The sequence below is a fragment of the Atractosteus spatula genome, assembly GCF_055471065.1.
Source record: "Atractosteus spatula isolate fAtrSpa1 chromosome 10 unlocalized genomic scaffold, fAtrSpa1.hap1 SUPER_10_unloc_2, whole genome shotgun sequence".
Classification (NCBI taxonomy): Eukaryota; Metazoa; Chordata; class Actinopteri; order Semionotiformes; family Lepisosteidae; genus Atractosteus; species Atractosteus spatula.
The window spans coordinates 1,807,359-1,825,092 of NW_028296622.1; the positions used below are offsets into that span (position 1 = coordinate 1,807,359).

The window sequence follows — 17,734 nt, forward strand, 5'->3', positions numbered from 1 at the left end:
GAGGTGTCAACTGAACCGAAGCAAACCTCGAAAACACGTTTTTACGACATTGTCGATTTTAGCAGCGGTGATGCAAACCTCCAATATAGACGGTTTGAAAACGTCATCTCTGTTCAGCTGAAGTGCAGCAAACGTGCGAATCGGTTTTTTGTTCATTTATTAATCACACTGTTTCTATCAGCCCTGGATCTGACATGAGCCGCAGCGAAACCGGAGCCACTTCGACACACCGGTATCCTACAATTTCATTAAAAAAACACTTAATATTTACTTCAGGAGGAGGAAATACAAATATCAGCTAAACAAGCCGGCTAGTCAAAGAAACAGCACATTTAAACCAACAAAACTACAATTTCACTCAAATGTCAGACGCCAACTGAAATTAAAGTGGTCTTCGAGATCAGTTCAACAAGCTCAATAATAAACCTTACACCAACAGACCCACAATTTCACCACAAACACAAGGAGCTTGTGTCTGTGAAGGTGAAGTGTGAGACGATTCTGTCATCAGGAGGGAGGGCCACAGCAGTACAGCAGAGAGAGCCATCACTGTTACCCACATACTCTCACACCGGTCCCATGTAGAACTGCTGTATTAAACTGTCTGGTGAAGAGACGCGTCTGAGACTTCTCATGATCAGGACAGGTCACAGTAAACATGCAGAAAGTGATGGTGAATTCTCGTTTCGCCTTTGTCTTATTTACTCGTTGTCAAACATACCAGTCTGTGTTATTGTGCGTTTTGAAAAAGTGGTTGTCGATTTCTTTAAATGTTTCATACAAAAATGCTATTTGGAGAGTAACTAATTAGATATTCCCCTTGACTGAGGATGTGTACAGTCATCCATCAGGACTGGTACATTTAAAAATGACTGGAGAGATCGCCACCTACAGGCGAAAGGCCACATCACAGCAGCAACTTGTGAACAATAAGACTTTTACACCCAAAAACCACAGTATCTCCACAACCCCACAAGCACAATGATAAAACGACACTTTTACACAATTTTACCTCAAACACCCCAAGCCCAATAATAGACACTTTCACACAATTTCGCCACAAACCCCCAGAGCACAGTGAAAAAGACACTTTTACACAACTTTACCACAAACACCACAAGCACAATGATAAAAAGAAATTTTAACACAATTTTGCCTCATTTATAGACACTTTTACCTCAAACACCCCGAGCACAATGATAAAAAGTCAATTTTACACAATTTCACCACAAACACCCTGAGCTCAAAGATAAAAAGACACTTCTACACAATTTCACCACAACCCCCTTGAGCTCAATGATAAAGACACTTTCACAATTTGACCTCAAACCCCCTGAGCTCAATGATAGACACTGTTACACAATTTCACCTCAAACCCCCCAACCTCAAAGATAAAAACACACTTGTACACAATGATAAAGATTTTTACACAACTTTACCACAAACCCCCCAAGCACAACGATAGACACTTTTACACAATTTCACCACAAAACACCCCGAGCTCGATAATAAAAACACACTTTTACACAATTTCACCACAAAACCCCCGAACACAATGATAAAAAGACACTTTTACACAATTTTACCTAAAACACCGGGAGCTCAAAGATAAAAAGACACTTTTACACAATTTCACCACAAACCCCTTGAGCACAATGATAAACCTTTACACAATTTTACCTCAAACCCCCTGAGCTCAATGATAAAAAGGACACTTTTACACAATTTCACCTCCACCCCCCCGAGCTCAATGATAGACACTTTTACACAATTTCACCACAAACCCCCCAACCTCAATGATAAAAACACACTTGTACACAATAATAAGACTTTTACACAACTTTACCACAAACCCCCTGAGCTCAATGATAAAACATTTCTTGCACAATTTTATCTTCAACACGCACATCACATTCTCTCCACTGCACATATCATTTCCAAACCTCCTCCCTCCTCATCCAACTTCTCTGGTTCCCTTCTCTCCAGCTTCTCTCTTCTTGACTCAGCATCCCTCAACAAACTAGTTACACGCATAAAACCCACCACATCTATTTTAGATCCCATTCCCACCACTTTATTCCAGTCCTGTTTCTCTTCTCTCTGTCCCATTGTCCTCAATATTATACATGAATCCATGAGCTCTGGTGTTATACCAACGGTCCTCAAAACTGCTGCCATTACCCCCTTGCCAAAAAAGCCTAACATGGCTCTCGACAATCTTAATTTTCACCCCATCTCCAACTGACCCTTTCTTCCTAAAAGTCTAGAACGTGCTGTCACACTGCAGTTACATCACCACCGATCATCTAATAGCTTCTGATTCTGGTTCCCTCTCTATACTCATCCTTCTTGATCTCAGTGCTGCTTCTGACACTGTTGACCATGACATCTTACTTTCCCGTCCTGAGACTGTGTTTGGAGTTTCTGACACTGCTCTCAAATGGTTCAAATCTTACCTCACTGATTGCTGTGACTTTGTCTCTCTCAATGGGTACAGGTCTGAAATTGGTCTTGTCAAGTGTGGTGTTCCTCAGGGCTCAATACGGGGCCCCTTGCTCTTCAGCATTTACTGTACATGTTCCTACTTGGTCAGCTTTTAAGATCACATGGCCTCAGCTTTCATTTTTACGCTGATGATACTCAACTATATATCCATACCAAACCTGACACTGATGTGGCTGTCTCTATTCTATCTAATTGCATCTCCGACGTAAAAAGTTGAATGACTCAAAGCGTCCTTCATCTTAACTGCGACAAGACTGAAGTCATGCTTATTGGCACCCCCATCAACTTCGTAAAGCCAGTCCTGTAACCCTGTCTGTAGATGGCTCTGTACTTGAGCTTCAATCAAAATTGAAAAACCTTGGAGTTATATTCGATTCTGGCTTAACATTCGACCCACATGTGCAGCATATCGTCAAAACATGTTTTTTTCACCGTAGAAATATCGCTAGACTACGCCCTATGCTATCACTAACTGTGGCTGAAAAGCTGATCAACACATTTGTATTCTCTCAAATTGACTACTGTAATGCTCTACTTGCATGTGGTATCAAAATCTACTCTGAACAAACTGCAGTCTGTCCAAACCTCAGCAGCCAGAATCCTGACCAGGTCTGGTGCAAGTGACCACATCACTCCTATCCTGGAGTCCCTGCATTGGCATCCAGTTAAATTCTGTGTGGACTTTAAAATCCTCAAGCTCACCTGTAATGCTCTGCGTGGCTTGGCACCTCAGTACCTGTCTGAACTATTATCGCCCTACTCTCCCTCTTCTTCAGAAAAGCCTTTACTGAACTGGTTCCATTCTTCACCCCTCTGCTTATCTTAGTACCACCATCCACAGTCTCCTCTGTGTGTTGTAATTCTGTTTTATCTTGTGTATTCTTCTTATTTATTGTTATTGTCATCCTGTTAAGCGCTTTGAGAAGCCACCTTTAAAGGCGCTATATAAAATAAAGTTTAACACCCCGAGCTCAATGATAAAAAGACACTTTTACACAATTTCACCACAAACCCTCCAACCTCAATGATAAAAAGACACTTTTACACAATTTCACCTCAAACCCGTCACACTTACAAAAAAAAAGACACACTTACCTCGGTGTTGGTGGAGGGGAGTCCTCGTATCCTGTAAAGCGCGTTGAGTGGGGTGTCCAGAAAGGCGCTATATACAGATTCAGCCACGCAAATCATTACGTCATACCGCGGTACGTGATTGGCGGCCGAAATGACCGACAGGGGCGCTCGTGGTGCGTTGGTCGGTCGTGGAAAGATTTCATCATTTGATCTCTTTACTGTGCACATTTTAATCTGCTTAGTATTGAATATTTATATGGGATTTTACCACTAAAGGGAAATTTTAGTAGCTGAGCATAAAAGGAGGAACATAACGCATCTGAAGGTCATAAACGATATTAATTTAGGAACATAAACATTTTATGTCTCGGTATTTTAAAGAAAAAATACACACCAGTCTTCCATTTCTCCATGAACATTTTAAGCACCAAAGTCTTACATGTGGTTATTTCAGAAACGTTTTCACGTGCTCCTTGCCCCCTCTGACCATGATACCGGACGTTTATACAGTAGACAGTGCTCTGTGAGAGAAGTGACAGTTTCAAGCTTGTCTGCGAAGACGCTCGATAGCGGAGTAAACAGGCACACTTTTAGAACTGGGTTAATAGGGAGTATAAGATGGAAGCGCGTATCTACAGGCAGTGTTGTGAGTATAGCTGAGCCTCACCTGGATGAAAACAGGACATAATGCATAATCAGCAATCAGGTGATGGAGACTGTGCTGCTCTGCTCTTCCTCTGGTGATCTACAGGCTGTGTTTCTCTCGCTGTGACCCTGTGGGTCCAGTCAGTGCGTCATTACGCAGCGATGAGAAACCGCAGGTTTAAACAGAGAGAAAGAGCTCACTGATTAAAACCACTGGACATTAATACAGTGACAGAGAGAAGCTCAGATCACACAGCAGGATCTCACACCAGGGGACTGATCTGGGATCTGGGATGGTCGAGTGTGAATTGTGGGGCTCTAGCTGTGCTGAACAGCTCTTGAGCACACTGGAGTCTCTCAGGGACAAGACCACGGGCGTCTTCCCTCCCCTACATCCTCAGAGTAGAACAGAATTGATGACCGTGCTAAATTGAATATTATTGATGACTAAGAGTTCATGCCAACACCTAACTTTCCTAACGCGAGAAATACCGCTCAACACGGCTCCGAGTGAAAAACCCGTCGATCACCAGAGGGAGCAGGACAGCGCAGCCTCCAGTCACCCAGAGGAATAGATGTGAAATGAAAGGACACACAGGAAGGGCTTCAGAAACAGACAAGGCTTTATTCTCTCGCCCACGTCAGGAGCCATCAGAAGCTGGTTACAGTAACGATCAGCAAGTCCAAGCGACTCGTTACAATTACACGGCCGGTGAACGTGGATTCTGTCTGGCACGGCCAGATTGTGAAAAATGACTATTTCATGATCACGCGTTTCATTTTAATCAAGATGGGGGCAAGGGGGTCTTCTCTGTGACCCTCCCTTAGAAAATTAACGTGAAAAAACTAAAAATCAGACAATCACAACAGACATCTCAGAAAACATCTACATATTGTGAGTGTCTGGAGACTGTATCTGAGTTTTAGTTTTTGGCCGGACCACAGCCCCACCCACACAAACACCCCCACAGCCCCACCCACACAAACACCCCCACACACTCAGCCACAGCCCCACCCGCACACACACCCCCACTCCCCCACAACCCCACCTGCACACACACCCCCACTCCCCCATCCTCACACACCCCCCCACACACTCCCCCACAGCCCCACCTACACACACACCCCCACTGCGTCACGCCACGCCACACGGCCGCCGGCACACCTCGCCGTGCCCGGCCCCCCCGCCGCATCAAACAGACAATTTTACCTCAAACACCCTCTATCAAATAATGATAAAAGAATTTTACACAATTTCACCTCAATGATAAAAAGACACTGTTACACAATTTTAACCTCAATGATAAATTACCTCGGTGTTGGTGGAGGGGAGTCCTCATTCTGTAAAGCGTGTAGTGTAGAGTGGAGTGTCCAGAAAAGCACTATGAGTGTAAGCAATTATTAATATAACACAATTTTACCTCAAACCCGTCGAGCACAATGATAAAAATACACTTTTGACACAATTTTACCTCAAACCCGTCGAGCTCAATGATAAAAAGACACTTTTACACAATTTTACCTCAAACCCGTCGAGCTCAATGATAAAAAGACACTTTGGACACAATTTTACCTCAAACCCGTCGAGCACAATGATAAACCGACACTTGACAATTTTACCTCAAACCCTCCCAGCAAATTGATAAAAAGACACTTTTGACAATTTTACCTCAAACCCCCTGAGCTCAACGATAAAGACACGTTTACACAATTTTACAATGATAAACCGACATTCTACACAATTATACCTCAAACCCGTCGAGCTCAATGATAAAAAGACACTTTCGACAATTTTACCTCAAACCCTCCCAGCACAATGATAAAAAAACACTTTTACACAATTTTACCTCAAACCCGTCGAGCTCAATGATAAACAGACACTTTTGACACAATGTTACCTCAAACCCGTCGAGCTCAATGATAACCCGACACTTTGGACACAATTTTACCTCAAACCCGTCGAGCTCAATGATAAACCGACACTTTTGACACAATTTTACCTCAAACCCGTCGAGCTCAATGATAAACCGACACTTTTGACACAATTTTAAATCAAACCCGTCGAGCTCAATGATAAAGACACACTTTTACACAATTTCACCACAGACATGTTCTCACTCCTATGACTGTTTTCTCATCAGCCTGAGGACTGAACGATTTCAATGAAGAAACGGAGGGACAAGTCGCCACTCACCGCCACAGCCCGGGAAACATCTTCCGTCTCCAACACGAACAGCAAACGTCCTCTCGGTGCGCAGAAACGTCCAGAAACGCGTCGACTTTGGACTCAGTCAAGTTTAACAGGTGTATAAACGTGCTGAAGAGCCCCAGACTGGCGAAAACTCTGTCAGACCGATTATACTGACGCAGTATTATATTACATTAGCGTTACAACACTGATAGCATATGATATTGATGACACTGACGCAAACGCACACTTTTCCACTCCTTTGACGCCGATATCTACGTCCGTGAAGAACAAACTGCTGCTCTAGACGACATTATATTTAAAACACACAAACTGAGTGATTGAAACGTGTTCAAACCGCGGTTGACCTGTGGCTTCAGCTCGGCGAAGCAGAGACACAGCGTCCATGAGGGCGGGAAAGAAGAAAGCTTGTATAATCTAATAAAAAGCTGACTAAAACCAATTATTAATGATAAAATAAGGTCAAGCTTGGGAAACCGCGGCGGGGCACTGACCCAGGGTTCCCAGCAGGAACACCCAGACTCCACACACACAGACACCAGCGACCCCCAGCAGGAACACGCAGACTCCACACACACAGACACCAGCACCAGCGACCCACAGCAGGAACACGCAGACTCCACACTCACTCTTGTGACACAGTTTCAGTCGTTTGTCCTCGCCGCTCGGCTCAGGGGACGAGTGAGGCAGATTCAGGGAAAGAGCAGCACCGACAGTGAGTCACTGGGGAAAAGAGAGACTCTTTCTCTGAGGAGCAGGGCGGTATTGGCTTCGACATGCTCGCTGGAGGTGCTGTGGTTCCAGTCTGCGATGTGATGAGAACAGAGATTCGTCCAGCAGTTTCAGGACTCAACCTAAAAAGTGACTTTTTAGCTGATGTGACAGAGGACCAGCCTAGAGGACCAGGTATTGAAGAGAAACAGGAACGTGTGTTTTTACCTCCTTCCAGCTGAAGTACAGCAGTAGAAACCTATTGTTCGCTTCTTTAGAATGATACAGAAACGCTGTTGGAAAACAAAGGTGATTATGAGAGAAGTAGTTGAATAAAAATCAGAATCAAGCCCTGCAGGACTAAAGGGATCCTGTCTGTTGTAACAGAGCTGACTAACAGGAGCTGGTATTTCATACCAGACTGAGAGGATTATATTGGGGAGAATAACAGACAAATAAAGTCGTGATTCTGAGACTGTAAGTCGCCGTTGCGAGATATAAAGTCCCAGTTGCCGGACGAGCCGGCAGCGGGTCTGGGCGCCATAATGAAACGACGTCTTTCATCATCACGTCGGTTTTCCAGCGGCGCTTCAACGTCCTTCTGCACAAGCGAGCGGTGTGTTTCTGCAGCTGCACTCCGGCTGAAGGAGGTGAAAACGCGCTTCTCTTCCAGAAAGGTCTGTGTGTCCGAGCGAGCGGCCGGCCTGATGCGCGCAGTGTGGCTGACCGTCGCGCTGAAGCGCCTCTGTCTCTTCCTCAAGACCCCTCATGAGCAGCCCCTCGAACACCCACACCAGACACGCTGTGAGAAGGAGGCACACGCCCCCGCTGGGATCGCAGACACAGCCCGGCCGCCTCACGCCTGTCCTGGCCCACCCTGCCTGGCGCCCGCCGGAAACAGCTGCTCGCCATCTCGGCCACAACCGGCCACTTTCCCACCTCGGAGTCCCGGTCAGCGACACTGTGCTCTTATACCGGGTGGGACACCGCCAGACCCACAGCTGGATACAAACTCACTGTTCCACTGTTACAATTATACACATGTAGTGTGCTCTCTGAAGGCACCAGTTCTGTAGGGTTTGGGCATTTACTGGGGCAATTATTAATTGTAGCAGTAAATCACAAAATGATTCTTTTGATGGCCTTAGAATCCAATCATGCGATATAACTCAAACAACGCACACACACACAGGTACTATATACACGAGGATACATTTATTAATACATAGAATATGCATATAAACCTAACAGATCTTATCGAGAGGGTTATCAGAATACAAAAGATATATATTCAATCAGTTACAAAGTGTTACACATATCAAGAGGACATACGTTCAGTATATCATTCATTTAGACCGTTTCGTAACTGAACTTGGTTATAACTTCTACATTAGATACTCAAAACAAGTACATAACTCTTAGGAATTAAATTGATATCAACTGGTTGGGATAACAATTGAATTCTCGAGCTGTAATGCAGTGAAGTTGAATACTCATCCAATCTCTGGGGATTCAGATCTCCTGCGGGCACAAAGAAACAGTTTCAGCCTGTTGCTGTCCAATCCGCGCTCTCTGGCTCCGTGCCAGGCTGTGCTGTGCAGCTTGCGATGGTGCGCTGCTGATGCTCACTGACCGGCTAGTTAGTGTTGGCTTTATCTAGCAAAGTTTGTGCACAGGAGAAAAGATGACTGTGGATCCCAGCAAGTCAGGAAGAGGACCGGTTCGTTCCTGATGAAGAGCTAGTTCTGAATAATGATTCAGCTGTCCACAGTTCTGACCTGTTCACGAGGCTTGCTGCTGGTGCTAACCTCGGGTGGATCCTCTAGTTACTCTCTGGCAACCTCCGCTCTAGACTCTTAGAACAGAGGAAAGTTCTGGCACTCGGACACACTGGCTGTTCCGTGGTTGTCCGGGCTGAGTCTCAGGATGGTCAGGAGGCGCGCTGCGAGAATGTCCTGCCCTTGGGAGCCTCCTGCTCCTGGGCCGTCCTGCCCTGGAATTCTCCTTTTGGAATTCTCTTTAGAATAGTCCACAGAATCTCTCAGGCCCTCTGTGTTGCCTGTTTTTACCTGGAGGAACTTCAGCTCGTTCATTGACTGAAAGTTTCATGGGCATCAGAGTCCCACGTGGGTTACACGGCCCTACCAGTCCCTGATTGGTTGATCAAGGTGAGATATGAGTCACTTACTCCTGACACTTAGTAATGCAGTCCAGATGTCCATCTGGCACTCCCTAGACAGATAGGCGCCAATGGATGACCATTGATCATGATAGCCAGGCTTAGCTAAGTGCATCCCCCTTTGGGAGCTGTCCTAGGAAACCATATCAAAGGAAACCTTAAATCAGCCTGCATGAATAATTTCTCTGTGGCTGCACCACAGAGATGAAGAGAGAGATGAGGCCTCATTTGGGAAAGCACAGCAACACTTAATTCTGTCTTATTAACAAGCATTGCCGCTACATACATATATTCTGTTACACACACATACAATGTCAGAATTTTATCCAAAAGTATTCATGACATTTATATATATATACACAAAGAATACCAAAATACAAACATGATCAAAATAGAACATTATTTAAAATGAGTTTTCTTCACATGGGACACTAAGGGCTGGTTTTCAGTGAGTCGGATCTCTTACGAGCAAGAGATCAGTGTTTCAGTGGAGAGTCCTCACTCTGTGTCCAGGAAGTATCCGGTCTTCCTCTCCCGCTGGGAAAGACTGTGTGGATCAGTGACTGACCTGCGGCAGTGTCTCTGTGTCTCTCTGTCACTCGGATAACACTGCCTGAGCTCCTCCTCTCCCTCTCCCGCTCCTGTCTCAGTGTCTTCAGCTCTCTCTCAGCTCCTCGATCTCCTCTCTGTTTCTCTCTCCTGTCTGTGGGCTGTGTGTGCTTTTGTATGTCTGCGGGCTGTATGTGCTCTTGTCTCAGTCATCTTCTGTGACCTTCTTCTCGATGTGCTGCTTGTGGTCCTCAATCACTCTCCTGTGTCTCCTGTGTGTCTCTGATGCCACACAGTGAGTCTGTCTATCACTGTGTTTTGTCTCTCTATTGTCTCTCTGTATCTCTCTACTGTCTCTCTCAGCTCCTCGATCTCCCTCCTGCAGCTCCTGTGCTCCTGTCCTGCTGGAGTGAACTGTGTTGTCGACACACTGACCTGCTGGAGAGTCTCTCTGTGTCTCTCTGCCTCCTCTCTGGCCTTTTCCTCATAGTGCTGCCTGAGCTTCTCCATCTCCCTCCTGTGTGTCTCCTCTCTCTCTCTCCTCTCCCTCTCCTGCTCCTCTCTCAACTCCCCCATCTCTCTCTGCAGCCTCTCTCTCTCCCCTCTCTCTCTCCTCAGCTCCTCCTCCAGCTCTCTCCTCCTCCCCTCATCCCTCTCCTCCCTCAGCCTCTCCTCCAGCTCTGCTATCTGCTCCTCCAGCGCACTGATCCTCTCCTCTCGTGTCTGGATCTCCTCCTCCATCCTGCGGAGGTGGTTCTGCAGCTCCTTCTGGTGCTTCTCCCTCAGTCTCTCCTCCTCCCTCTGTTTGCTCTCCTCTCTGTCCCTCAGGATCTGCAGTTGCCTCTGTCTGATCTGGGACTCGGCCTCCTGGTACGTCTCAGTGCTGTAGTAGCTGCCCTTGTTTCCTGCTACCAGCTCCTCTATCTTCTCCAGCAGCTCTGTGACCTGAGTGCCGCCCCTGTCCTTGTTGTTGAGGGCGTGATACCTGTTCCCACACTTCTCCAGCAGCCACTGGAGCTCCCTGCTGCCTGTGTGCACAGACTCCTCCAGCGTCCTGCTGGTCAGCTCATCAGCGTGGGTGAGCAGGACCATGGTGTGTCCCAGGGCCCTCTCCCCGAATATCTCCAGGACTGTCTCCAGTGTCCTCCTCTCCTCCCCTGAGGATCGGCCCAGCGGGGTCACCAGGAGGAAGGCGTGGGGTCCCGGGGCAGACAGGTTAACACAGAGCCCCACATCCCGTCTCCTGTCCCCCTCAGACAGTCCGTCGTGGAGCCAGTCTGGAGTGTCCACCACAGTCACCCGTCTCCCGGACACTTGTCCTGTCCTCTTCCGGCTCTCCTGAGTGACCGCCGAGCTGCTGGCTTCAGAGGGAAACTCCTCTGAGCCCAGGATGGTGTTTCCTGCTGCGCTCTTCCCAGCACCAGTCCTGCCCAGCAGCACCAGTCTCAGCTCAGAGGGGTGGGGCTGGAGTCTGGGTTCGACTTCACTCACTGCAACAGGAGGAGAGACAGGAGCATCAGGGAGGTGACACATGAGAGGAGACCAACCTCTCCACAGATAAGAAGGGTTCAGTTTGCTCAAGAGACAAAACTTAAAAGTCATTATGAAGGAATCTTACAGAATGAACATCTGGGAATTAACCTTGAGTATCAGCTAACTACAGTTTTACCTGATGTTCATGATTTTCACTTGTGTCAGATCTATTTTTTCAAAGTGACTCAAGTTTCATCTGAAAAGTCTGTGTTTATATACCGGCCTCAAGCAACAACAGTCATGCTGCAGTACTGTACTGTTACAGGGGCAGAGTGTAGAAGGACATTAATTGAAGAAGGAGAGATAATCTCTTCACCCCAGTGAAGAACAGCACTCTAGGAGAGTGTGCAGTCCAGTGCAATCATCCTGCTGGTATTTCACTCTGTTCAGTAATTCTCCATCTCACCCTGTTTGACACAGATTCTACAACAGGCTGCTGCTGTTCAGTCACAGACTCGCTGATCTGTAGACAAGCTGTGACGAGTCCTTCAGACTGATGTACAGAAACAGCTCTTGTCTGGGGTTCTAATGATCTGCTGATGGGCTCTTTCACCCCCTCCTGTCCTGCTGGACTTCAGAGCTGCCTTTGACACTAACAGATCAACTGAGGAGGCCATCGCCCCTGGTCTACACACTGCCCTCTCACACCTGGACGAGAGAGAAACGTATGTGAGAATGTTGTTGTTGATAACAGCTCAGCATTCAACACCATCGTACCCTCAAGGCTCATCACCAAGCTCCGGGACCCAGGACTGAGCTCCCCTCTCTGCAACTGGATCCTGGACTTTGACAGGCCGACCGCAGGTAGTGAGAGTCGACACAAATACATCTTCCACCCTGACCCTGAACACCCATTCACATCAGTGGGTCCACAGTGGTCCAGATTCTCAAATTCCTAGGTGTCAACATCACAGACGACCTGACCTGGACTCACCACACCAACCCCGTAGACAAGACAGCGCCTGTTCTCTCTCCACAGACTGAAGAAGTTCAGCCTGCCTTCACACATCCTGAACAGCTTCTACAGCTGCACCACTGAGAGCATCCTAACTGGCTGCACCACTGCCTGGTGTGGTAACTGCTCCGCCCACGAGCTCAGGGTCCTCCAGAGGGTGGTGACACTGGCTCAGAACACTACCGGCTGCGCTACTGAACACAGAGGATATCTACTGTGTTAATGCCTCAAGAAGGCCAGGTCCATCCTCAGGGACCCCAGTCACCCTAAACACAACTTGCTCTCTCTACTACCATCTGGAAAACGGTACTGAAGTATCAGACCAAGACCACCAGGTGTCAGAACAGCTTCTTCCCCCAGGCAGTAAGACTGCTGAACAGCCAACCACAGTAGACACCTGCAGTTACCTCCTTGAACTGACAGGGGGCACTGGCACTCTCAGGACACCTACGAAGAGCACTAAATACCTCCTTCCCTGTACCCTACTACTGTCAGGACACCTCAATACCTCCTACCCTGTACCCTACTACTGTCAGGACACCTCAATACCTCCTACCCTGTACCCTACTACTGTCAGGACACCTCAATACCTCCTACCCTGAACCCTACTACTGTCAAGACACCTAAATACCTCAATACCTCCTACCCTGTACCCTACCACTGTCAGGAAAACTCAATACCTCCTACCCTGTAACCTACTACTGTCAGGACACCTCAATACCTCCTGCCCTGTACCCTACTACTGTCAGGACACCTCAATACCTCCTACCCTGTACCCTACTACTGTCAGGACACCTCAATACCTCCTACCCTGTACCCTACTACTGTCGGGACACCTAAATACCTCCTACCCTGTACCCTACTACTGTCAGGACACCTCAATACCTCCTACCCTGTACCCTACTACTGTCAGGACAGCTAAACACCTCCTACCCTGTACTCTACTACTGTCAGGACACCTCAATACCTCCTACCCTGTACCCTACTACTGTCAGGACACCTCAATACCTCCTACCCTGTACCCTACCACTGTCAGGACACCTCAATACCTCCTACCCTGTACCCTACCACTGTCAGGACACCTAAATACCTCCTACCCTGTACCCTACTACTGTCAGGGCACCTCAATACCTCCTACCCTGTACCCCACTACTGTCAGGACACCTAAATACCTCCTATCCTTGTGTTAGTTCCACACAATCTGTGAATTGCAGTTGTGTAATCTGTTGTATCCCAATGTTAACCCCTATAAATTCCTGTCCTCCAACTCTTCTATCCCTCTTAACGAGCCTTTAACGAGCTCGCAGATTTCAATGCTGACAACACCGCTGTGTGCTGTACTGTTCATGCATCGATCAATAAACCTTGATTGATTGAGTGTTGGTCCGACAGTCTTGAGGAACAGATTACAGAGACTGAGCTGTTGTGTGATGGATTAAATCTAATCTCCCTGAGAGAAAACAGTTCAATTACAGCACAGAGGATTTAAACAGACACAGATCTGTGTGCCATTGTGTTAGTAACGCACTACAGAGCGGAGCACAGTATGATTTTAATTCCTAACAGGACACAAGATGGTTGAATCTCTCAGTCTGATGAGCAGTAAGATCAGTGACTCAGTAATACAACATCAATCACACTCACTGGCAGGAGGGTCAAAATCTTTACTGTTCCTCCTCTTGACAGGCAGTCTGGGCTCCTCTGTCTCTTTCTCCAGCTCCTCTTCCTCCAGTGTCTTTCTCATCTTCTCCTTCAGCTCCTCTTCTCTCCTGCTCCACTCCTCCTCCAACCTCTGTCTGAGCTCCTCTTCTCTCTCTCTCTCCCTTCTTTCATACTTCTGTCTCAGCTCCTCCGTCTCTCTCTGTCTCTCCTCCTCCCTCTGTCTCAGCTCCTCCGTCTCTCTCTGTCTCTCCTCCAACCTCTGTCTCAGCTCCTCCGTCTCTCTCTGTCTCTCCTCAATCCTCTGTCTCAGCTCCTCCGTCTCTCTCTGTCTCTCCTCCTCCCTCTGTCTCAGCTCCTCCGTCTCTCTGTCTCTCTTCCTCCCTCTGTCTCAGCTCCTCCGTCTCTCTCTGTCTCAGCTCCTCCATCTCTCTCTGTCTCTTCTCCTCCCTCTGTCTCAGCTCCTCCGTCTCTCTCTGGCTCTCCTCCTCCCTCTGTCTCAGCTCCTCCGTCTCTCTCTGTCTCTCCTCCAACCTCTGTCTCAGCTCCTCCGTCTCTCTCTGTCTCTCCTCCAACCTCTGTCTCAGCTCCTCCGTCTCTCTCTGTCTCTCCTCCTCCCTCTGTCTCAGCTCCTCCGTCTCTCTCTGTCTCTCCTCCAACCTCTGTCTCAGCTCCTCCGTCTCTCTCTGTCTCTCCTCCTCCCTCTGTCTCAGCTCCTCCGTCTCTCTCTGTCTCTCCTCCTCCCTCTGTCTCAGCTCCTCCGTCTCTCTCTGTCTCAGCTCCTCCATCTCTCTCTGTCTCTCCTCCTCCCTCTGTCTCAGCTCCTCCGTCTCTCTCTGGCTCTCCTCCTCCCTCTGTCTCAGCTCCTCCGTCTCTCTCTGTCTCTCCTCCTCCCTCTGTCTCAGCTCCTCCGTCTCTCTCTGTCTCAGCTCCTCCATCTCTCTCTGTCTCTCCTCCTCCCTCTGTCTCAGCTCCTCCGTCTCTCTCTGGCTCTCCTCCTCCCTCTGTCTCAGCTCCTCCGTCTCTCTCTGTCTCTCCTCCAACCTCTGTCTCAGCTCCTCCGTCTCTCTCTGTCTCTCCTCCTCCCTCTGTCTCAGCTCCTCCGTCTGTCTCTGTCTCTCCTTCTCCCTCTGTCTCAGCTCCTCCGTCTCTCTCTGTCTCTCCTCCAACCTCTGTCTCAGCTCCTCTATCTCTCTATTGTATGTCTCCAGTTCAGTGTATACTTGGTCTATGTCAGTGGTGAAGTACAGCCCATAGTTTCCTGCCACCATGTCCTCTATCTTCTCTAGCAGCTCTGTGACCTGAGTGCCGCCCCTATCCTTGTTGTTGAGAACATGATACCTGTTCCCACACTTCTCCACCAGCCACTGGAGCTCCTCTCCTCCTTCCTCAATGTGCTGCTCAATGGTTGTGTGTGTCAGTGTGTCCCCCCAGGTGAACAGCACTATTGTGTATCTCCACACTCTCTCATTGAGAAGCTCCAGATATTCCTTCACTGATCTCCAGTCTGTGTTTGAGTCGAGATTAATCACCAGGAGGAGAGCGTGGGGTCCTGGGGGACACAGAGACACACTGCACACAACCTCCTGTCTGATCTGCTGAGGATCATTCCTCATCAGCCACACATTCCAGCCTGGAGTGTTGACCACAGTGATCTGCTTCCCAGCTACTTCACCCTGTCTCTTCTCACACTCCTGAGGTTCTCCCTCAGTCTCAAACTCCTCTCTGCCCAGGATGGTGTTTCCTGCTGAGCTCTTCTCAGACCATCTCTTCCCCAGCAGCACGATCCTGATCTCTGAGAGACGCTGTGGTGCCGCATGGGAATCAGCCCGTCTCCTCCCTGTCAGAGAGAAAGATCACAGATTATTTACATTATAAAGTTCTCATCACAGATATCTTCACTCTTCATCCCATTTAAAATTCACGATAAAAACTTTTCTATATCTTTCCTATTGTCCCTGCCCTGTAAGAGAGGAAAATCACAGATTATTGAGATTATTTTTCTGTGTATTCTCTGTGGTATACAAAAATGTTCTGTTAATGTTAATCAGACTGTATTCTTAAAATATTCTTATTCTGTATTCTTACCATCTATATATAAATATTTGTTTTATTTTTAACTGTTCTCTCAATAGCACATGTTTATTTTTCATCAGGATTTTTTTTCTTAGAATAATTTAACCTCACTGAAAGGTTAGATTTCTCTCATCTGATAAACAACACAGACATTTTTCCAATGTCTTCCTTGCTCATCTTTACCAAGGGTGCCAATACTTCAAGAGGGCCCTGTAGAGTCCTACTAACACTCTGAGTGTCCAATGGCAGTTCAGACATATATGGGACTCCTGTGTTCAGAATGAACCTTTATACCACCTTATTTTTAGATAAATGTAAAAAACTGTAAAATCATTCAGTCCATCCTGATTCTTCAGTAGTGAGTCTAAAATGTCACATTTCATAAAAAATATTTGGGACTCAGCCACCTGGCTGGGAAATCTCTGTGTTGTATAGTTTCAAACCGCTTAGAAACTACTACAGTGTGGATCTACTGTGATCCACACTGAAGAGAACTAGCGTGATGTTAGTTTAAAAACAGTGAAACTGACAGGGTGGAGGAACTGAGTCCCTTTAGTCTGAAGGGAGTGTCCCACACTGACAGGGTGAAGATAGTGAACCATATATATATAAAAAATATTCAACATCCTCAGTGACAGTCAGTCACCATTAAAGACCAGTTAGATATTGACACCTCAGAGTTCCTCAGAATTTAACACTGAAACTCAAAGCAACACTAAGACTTAAAATCAGGAGTGGGAGGCTCTACTGTACACAGAGGGGGGTGGGAGGGGGGGGAACAAGCTGCCCAGTCAGGACAGGAGGCTCTACTGTACACAGAGAAGGGTGGGAGAGGGGAACAAGCTGCCAAGTCAAGACAGGAGAAACAGCTGCATGAGACCCTGGAATCACTACTAATTATGGGCCAAATAAATTCCTCTGTTGTTCATCTGTACTGATTCCTCTCTGGTATTATCAGCTGTACAATAAACACGGCCCCTGAGCAACAAACAGGAAATGTTCATATCTGAGCGTGTCTGAGGATCATGAATACTAACACTGTGAATCCAATACCATCAGCACACAGTCAGGTTTTACATCAATCATTCTACCTTAAATAAACACCTTATTAAAATATTTAGTGAATTCCAAACAGCTTGAGTTGACAGTACCGATCTCTGATCCCCAACAAGAGAAAGTGAAAGTACATCAGCTCCTGTCTCTCTCCTAGTTCAGAGCCTGTGTGTCTGACAGACAGAACACACTCTCAGCAGACAGGAAGACACTTCTCCAGCTGCTGCTGTGCTCTGTGACAGAGAAGAGACCCTCAGTGACTCCCTTACCGATACTCTGACAGGCAGAACAAGAGAAAACTCACCAGGGCTGAGCGCTGCCATCTCTCTCTCTCTCCTTCTCTTCCTGCTGATGTGAGGTGGCGGGTTTCCTGTCCTCGCTGTGACACTGCTCTGGCGCCACCTAGTGTGGATTCATAAAGTTAATCACCAACTGAACAGGTTCATCAGTAAGAGCAAAATAAAACACCAGAATACCCAGATCAACTCTTGCCAGCATCCTTGGACACTGGGGTCCACACCCCTACTCTCACACACAGTGTCCTGAATCTGTACTGACCAGCAGTCGGGACACTGGGGTCACACCC

General features: G+C 47.3%; 1 pseudogene across 1 annotated transcript; it reads right to left on the minus strand.

Annotated features, from left to right (window-relative positions):
* Positions 1 to 8,346: 8,346 nt before the first annotated feature.
* On the minus strand, positions 8,347 to 17,518 carry LOC148812621 (uncharacterized; annotated as a pseudogene). The gene is made up of 3 exons (XR_016086315.1): positions 17,453 to 17,518; positions 14,005 to 15,859; positions 8,347 to 11,362 (listed from the first exon to the last, which is right to left on the minus strand). The product of XR_016086315.1 is annotated as an uncharacterized LOC148812621 (transcript).
* Positions 17,519 to 17,734: the final 216 nt, after the last annotated feature.